The following is a 7777-nucleotide window of genomic DNA, read 5'->3' on the forward strand; positions in this document are numbered from 1 at the left end:
GGAGCCGCCGCTGGAGGAAGTTATTGCGCCTCCGTCTGCTTCTCCGTTCTTTGTTTTTCTTTCCTGTTTTCTTTAATTTCCTGCAACTTTCAATACTCTATGATGCTTTGTTACAATATGTTTGAGTAGTTTCCCAGTTGGGTTTAAAGAGATTTTTCAAAGGGAATTTCATGTGTCTTTTCTTATGAATCGATAGATTTAGGGTTATTAATCTTCTAGATGTTCTTCATTTGCCTTTGATTTTACTGTGTGATTCTTTGCTGGCCACTTAGAAGCTGATCTGATATGATATGTTGCAAAAGCTTTCATTGATCATATCGTCCGAACTAGGGTGAAACGAGCAATAATTCTATAGGAGTGGAAACCTACCTGTAGCTGAGTTGTGAATGTTGATGAGTCTTGTTCTGCTATTGCATCTACTCCCTTCCAGGATCAGAGTGGAAACCTACTGATCATGGTTGGAGAGATAGTTGTTTAGTGCTGCGAAAGTAGGCTATTCATACTTCCGTGCCTCGAGTTCTAGAACATACATAGTCGATTACCTTTATCATTTGTTTAAAATCGACATAGCCTAGTCCATGAATCCCTGCGAAACCCCTTGAGCCCCAACGTTTGTTTTCCATTGTTTACAGCCTTGCTTTTCATTCGCTTATTACCTGCTTCCATTCGCTCTTGTTTAATCGCTTATTACTTGCTTTCACTTGCTTTCGTTTTTAATTGCTTTTACTTGTTTAGTATTCTAGTTTAGATTTAGTGACAACCAAAACTCAAAACCAAAACCTAAAACCAAAACCCAAATTGTTTAGTTCTAATCTGATTTAAGCATTGTTGTAAATTTGTACTGAAACAACTAAGTCTCTGTGGATCGATACCCTAAGTACTACAGCGCACATCTGTGCACTTACAGACATTTAGGGGTTATAAATTTAAAACCTGAAGCTTAGTAAAACCGATCAACTCCGTTTACAATCGCATCAAGTTTTTGGCGCCGTTGCCGGGGACTTTGATTTGTTTCGTTGCGAATCCCAGCTTAAATCCATTAGAACACTTGTTTACTTTTAATTTTTCTTTTGAATTTTTCAGGTTTTTCTGCAATGGGAGACCGGAAACATGTTCCACCAAATCGTGTGAACGGTGATCCGAGCGACGATGACGTGAGCGATGAAGAGTTTGAAGAACCGATCTATGATGACAATGAGCTAATCGGATCAGTAAAACATGAAGATGATGATGAACTGATTGGAAGTTTCGATTCACTCGAAAAGTTCTTGGGAGATCGAAGAGCTATTCAACCAGCCTTACCAGAGGATGGCAAAACCGAAATTAAGGTACTTTGTATCCACTTAGTTCAACAAAATCAGTTCTGTGGTTATTCATCCGAACACCCGATGGACTATATCGAGACGTTCGAAGAATTATGTGTAACCATTACATCAAATAGGGATTACAACAAGTGTAGTCTTTTCCCATTCTCTTTGAGAAACAATGCCAGTAAATGGCTAAAATCTTTAGAACCTGCTTCTATAAAAACGTGGAAAGCGTGTAGAAACGCTTTCCTAAATCGTTTTTACACTAGAAATCGTTCCAATCTCTTAAGAAACAAGATAATAACTTTTAAACAAAAAGAAGATGAAGATCTTTTAGATACTTGGGAGAGATTTAGGGAATACCGAAGAGATTGTCCACACCACGGATATACCGACGAATACCTGATGGGTATCTTCTATCGATGCATAACTCCAGAGTTATAACACTCTTTTGACACAGCAACTAATGGAGACTTCTCAACTAGATCTGTAGAAGATGCTCATGTTTTTATCAACAATCTCGCAAACAGCATCCGTAATCAAACAACCTTTGGCAATCCTGCAGTTCCTGAGAAGAAAGAAAAGTTTTCGGAAGTCATGAAGTGTCTCCATCACATAATGAGTCAACTTGGATTGCAACAACCAACCAAGGCACACAATACGTGTAACTTTGATGGTTGGGACAACCCAATGGATTCTTATGATCAACATATGATGAACACTGCAGAAGTCTATCAAATTCAAGATCTTCCCTTTGTTTCTGATCACTGCGGGTCCATCCTTTCGGACCGCGGGAAACCATGCTTTCACTACGGTCGTGCTTCACCGGACCGCGGCCAAGACCCAATTTTCCACGGTCGCGAGGCATACAACTGCAGGAATCCCTCTTCCGGACAAATCTGGGCTGTTCAATCTAATTCTAATCCCTATCCTAGTTTTCCCTCTTCTGAAGCTGAAAATCTAAACAGAAGAATTCTAGAGCTTGAAAAATCTAGGTCTCAAGAAATTAGTGATCTTAGATCTGAACTAAAAATGATGCAAGAAGATTTCAATGAAAAATTTTCCACCCTCCTTAGCCTTATGATCAAAACTAATTCTAAAAACATAGAAAATTCTGAGGAGGAGCCAAGTGAAAAATTTTTCGAAAGTTCAAGGGAAGCAGATCCCTCCGATCATGTGAAAGCTATCACACTTAGGAGTGGGTTAGCTTACAAAGAGCCTGAATTTCCTAAAAATCCCAAAGATGCCGAAAAGGATAAGGAAAAGGAAAGAGAAAGAATCAAGATAGAAGACATTGAAAAAGAAGTGGTAGGAGAGAAGGATGGAGAAGAAGTAAGGGAAGATACATCCCACGATATTCTCGTAGAAGACCCAATTCCATCTCCACCAACTCGTGTTTACAAACCTAAACCACCCTATCCTAGAGCCTTAAGAGCCCCGAAGAAGGAGAAAGAAAAAGCTAAGCTGAAGGAGTTGATCGATCAATTAAATGTGAGATTACCTTTTGTAGAAGCTTTTGTTATGATTCCCGCTTTAAGAAAATACATGAATGGTATTTTAACAAATTCTTTAACTCTTTAAGAAGGCGTTATGATGATAATCCATGAATGTAGTTCTATCCTGCAAAGCCGAATCCCTGAAAAGAAAAACGACCCTGGAAGCTTCGTACTTTTCTGCACCATCAATGATGTAGCTTTTGAGCGTGCTCTTTGTGATTTAGGATCAAGCATAAACATGATGCCTCTTTCAGTAGCAAAACGTTTAGGATACCACACTTTCCAGCCCACTAAAATTTCCTTAGCATTAGCTGATTGTTCCGTTAGACAACTCGTAGGTATCTTAATAGACGTTCCCGTAGAAATAGAAAAATATTCCATACCAACTGATTTCGTAGTTCTAGAGTTAGAAAGAGAACCTAAGGATCCCCTTATTCTTGGAAGACCATTCCTATCTACAGCCGGAGCCATAATCAATGTCCCGGAAGGAAAAATTGACCTTCATATAGCCGGCCTAGTTATGCAATTTGACATGAACAGAAGTTTCGAGAAACCGACTTTGGATGGCAAAATTTGTTGGATTAATGAGTTAGACAGAATTATTGAGGAAGTCTATGAAGATCTACTTCTCGACGACCCTTTAAGTATCACGCTTTCACCCGCAAAAGATGAACATAATTTCCTTGAAGAAATTTCAAGTGAGTGCGCACGTATGCTTGATAAGTCTGAAACTTATAGGAAGCCTCTAAACTATCTAGACCTTAAGGACCAAACAAACATTCCTACACCTCCTAAAGACATTGCCGCAGCAAATAATGATCCTTGGAGCGAGCTTAAAGACCTAAAGTCGAGCTTAAACCTCTTCCCATTGGACTTAAGTACGCTTTCTTTGGACCAAATTCTACTTATCCTATCATTATAAATTCTGGTTTAACAGAAGAAGAAACCACAATGCTGTTGTCTGAGCTGAGAAAGCATAGAAAAGCCTTAGGATATTCACTTGATGACATACCTGGAATCTCCCAAGATCTCTGTATGCACAAGATTAATCTAGAGGATAATGCTAAAAACTCAATCGAAAGTCAAAGGAGACTGAACCCTAATCTCATAAATGTTGTCAAGAAGGAGATTATGAAGCTTTTCGAAGCTGGAATAATCTTTCCTATCTCAAATAGCACTTGGGTTAGCCCAGTTCATGTTGTCCCAAAGAAAAGAGGAGTCACTATCATTAAAAACGATAAGGATGAAATGATCGCTACAAGAACAGTCACCGGACATCGTATGTGCATTGATTACCAAAAACTGAATGCAGCAACTAGGAAAGATCATTTTCCACTTCCTTTCATAGATTAAATGCTAGAAAGGTTAGCCAATCACCCCTACTACTGCTTCCTTGATGGATACTCTGGATTTTTCCAAATTCCTGTTCGCCCGGAGGATCAAGAAAAAACGACATTTACTTGTCCATACGGCACGTTTGCTTACCGACGAATGCCTTTTGGATTGTGTAATGCACATGCCTCCTTCCAGCAGTGCATGATGTCGATCTTCACAGACTTTATCGAAGATTTCATGGAAGTATTCATGGATGATTTCTCGGTCTACGGATCTTCTTTTAAAAAATGCTTAGGCAACCTTGGTAAAGTCCTGCAAAGATGTGAAGATAAGCACTTAGTATTAAATTGGGGAAAAATATCACTTCATGGTACGAGACGGAATCGTGCTTTGGCACAGGATTTCGGGAAAAGTAATTGAAGTTGACAAAGCAAAAATCAAAGTCATGACAAGCCTACAACCACCCACAAACGTAAAAGGCAAACGTACAAGCCTACAATCGGTTTTCTTAGGACATGCAGGATTCTATAGGCGCTTCATAAAAAAATTTCTCAAATAGCTAGACCTCTTACGCGTTTGCTTTGTAAGGAAACGAACTTCGAGTTCGATGATGACTGCTTAGCCGCGTTTCATAAGATCAAAGAAGCCATTGTCTTCGCTCTAGTCGTGCAAGCACCTGATTGGGAACTCCCATAAGAAATCATGTGCGATGCAAGTGACTATGCAGTCGGAGCAGTGCTTGGCCAACAAAAAGATAAGAAACTGCACATAATCTACTACGCAAGCAGAACTCTAGACGAAGCTCAATGCAAGCAGAACTCTAGAAACTGCACCTCATTCATCACTTTCCACCACCTTCATCACCACCTATCACCTTCTCAAACCTCTTCGAATGGATCCGGTTCATCTCCACCAGCATCACAGATCCAGGTAAGTTCTCTTTGGCCTTACCAATTCGATTATCTATGCATTTTTCTCATCCAATCTCGATTTGTTTCACACTGAGGACAGTGTGATTTAAGTCTGGGGGAGGATTTCATCTCTTTCTAACCACTTTTCTTTCATGAGTCTTGCATTATCTACACTTTTTGCATTTTCCTTAAAGTTTTTCAGAATCGGTTTTCAAAAACAAAATACGTTTTAAAGGGAATGGTGAACATGAATCAATGATAGTTGACTGTGCGCTTTTAGACTGTTCCTAGTGACATGCTCATTCATGATTTAGGACTAGAATAGGCGGTAGCTAAGCACATTTGAAACAAAGTATCCCAGAGGAATTTGAATGATTTTGATTTAGATGAAGGAATACACTAGCTCTGTTTTATTTGGACTTAATTTGGACTTAACTTTCTCATTGAAGCATTAGACCAGGGAAACGAATCATACATTCAGGACTCCTTTATCCTTTTATCACTCTCAGTTGATCCTGAATGGCTAGTTAATCTTTAGCGAGTTCCCCACCTTAACCAGTCCTCTTTCAAACCACATGCAGTCTTGTTTTCTATTGTCTTATATGCAGATAAGTGCAAAAACGTTGGAGAGAAAGAGGAACAACGCAGTTTTCAGTCACCAAGGACAGAGACCTGCGATTTGCCGGAAAAGTTCCCGGAAGAATTCAACACAAGAGGAAGCTCAGTTTGCCTTAGAAAAATCTCAAATTTTGGTACAATCTCGTCCTCTAGTCTCTCTCTCTTTAAAAGGCATTTCCTTTTCAAAAAAAAAAAAAAAATCCGAAAATAAGAAAAGAAGGAAATAAAAGCCTTAGAGATTCTAGAGAGGTCGAATTTTAAGTCCCAAGGCAACTGGAGTCTGATTTTATGGAGTTTTGGAGATCATTTTCTGATTTCCGGAAAGAATATAAGTCTGGGGGAATAGCTGTTTACAACAAAGGAGGAAGGATTATGCAACAACATTTGGCAAGAAGAAGTGACTGAAAATTGCGGTCATCAACAGGTCCTTATCTTTCTTGCGGTTTTGCATATTATCTTGCATCCTCCAGATCTTCAGGTAACCCGAAACACTTTAACTCCACCACTTAAACAGCCATTTAATGCCAAACGCCGTCTACCCTGAATGATGTCTTTAATGAGAACTCACTATTGAACTTTATGAATGTAGAGAGCTAGTTGACTAGAATCAAGATTTAGATTGTTTAAGTTTTGCATGACGGAAAAAGTGGACTAGTATCTTTTGTCCATTGGTGAGAATTTTCTAGACTAAGTTGTGGATTGATGCACGATCTTTGGTCCTAGTTTGGGAGTTCATGTCTCTGAGATTTGTGCATTTCCTATTTTTGTTTTCACTTAACCAGTTTATGCTTTTGCTTTGTTTAAGGTTTAAGTCTGGGGGAGTTGATAACACCGTATTTTGACCATTTTTATGGATCGTTTTGAAATAATTTTTCTATATTTTTAATTGCTTTCAAGTACTTTATTACGTTTTTCTAGTATTTGTATTTCCAAGACTCTTTTCAGGTAACTTAGGGAAAAGCTTAACAAAATGGATAGAAAACCAGATTTCAGCTCAGAGTCAAACCGTCAGAAGTTCACCCCTGATTGAAGGCCTTCTCACCGTCTGATCCAGCTCAAATTTGGAGACCTTAAAGATGGAAGTATCAGCTTTCCAGCACACTTTACAGCTTGGAAATCCAACGGTTCAATCAAAAGATTCACGAATAGCAAGATGTCCCATAAATCAGCCGGCAAGCGTTTCCACCCGCGGCCAACAGAGCATTTCCCGCGGTAAGAAGCACCGCGACCGCGGCCAGCCACTCATTTCCCGCGGTCACACTCATCCCGACCGCGGCCAGCTAACTCCGAGCTCGAAGGCCCATTTCTGAAGCCCAAAATGATTCCCTCATTTGGAGAAACCCTAAGTGACGCCCAGAGATGTCTTGAGCACTATAAATACATGTCTTAGGAACCCTAATTCGTATCATGCCCTCATATGTTCTTATTGTTTTAGAATACTTTTTAAGTTTTAGGTTTTAGGGAGAGAGAGATTTGCCTCTTGAACCCTTGTTCTTTCTTTTTCAATTTCGGTTTCTATTCTAGTTTTTAATACTATGTTTTTGATTTCGTTCATCATGTCTGAGTAGTTTTATTGTTGGGACTAAGGGATTTTTGATGGGGATTTATATGTTCGATGAGGATTCCATGAGCTTTTGAGCTGAATCTTAGAACTTTTTCTTCTGAATTCGTTTTTACTGCATGAGAGTAGCGTCATGAACTACAATCTGATCCAGATGCTTGGTGACACGAAAGTGTTCATCCGGTGTCAGATCTAGTTTGGGAGAGCAAAACAAATATAGGAGTGGAAACCTACCTATGGGCGATTTGTGAATGCTGACGATTCTTAAACATAATACATCTCTTCTTTTCCAGGGCCAGAGTGGAAACCTACTGGTCAGGGTTGAGAGAGATAGTTGTCTATGATCACGACAGTGGCGTATTCATAGTTGCGGCTATTGATTTCATGTAGGGTAAAACTTGAAAACCCTCAACACGACAGCACATCAAGTTGTTGGCGCCGTTGCCGGGGAAGGCACGCGTTTTCTTTTCCGCAAAACCCCAAGAAAGGTTGGTAAATCGACTCTAGAACCCCTTTTTCTGCATATTTCCATTTTTCGGTTATTTTGTT

The 7777-nt window shown here is 39.5% G+C and overlaps 1 non-coding gene across 1 annotated transcript; it reads right to left on the minus strand.

Annotated features, from left to right (window-relative positions):
* Positions 1-1588: 1588 nt before the first annotated feature.
* LOC112086949 lies at positions 1589-1696 on the minus strand. Its single transcript, XR_002899802.1, has one exon. It is a non-coding gene; the product is annotated as a small nucleolar RNA R71 (small nucleolar RNA).
* Positions 1697-7777: the final 6081 nt, after the last annotated feature.

This window comes from Eutrema salsugineum, unplaced genomic scaffold (assembly GCF_000478725.1).
Source record: "Eutrema salsugineum unplaced genomic scaffold, Eutsalg1_0 scaffold_2, whole genome shotgun sequence".
Classification (NCBI taxonomy): domain Eukaryota; kingdom Viridiplantae; phylum Streptophyta; class Magnoliopsida; order Brassicales; family Brassicaceae; genus Eutrema; species Eutrema salsugineum.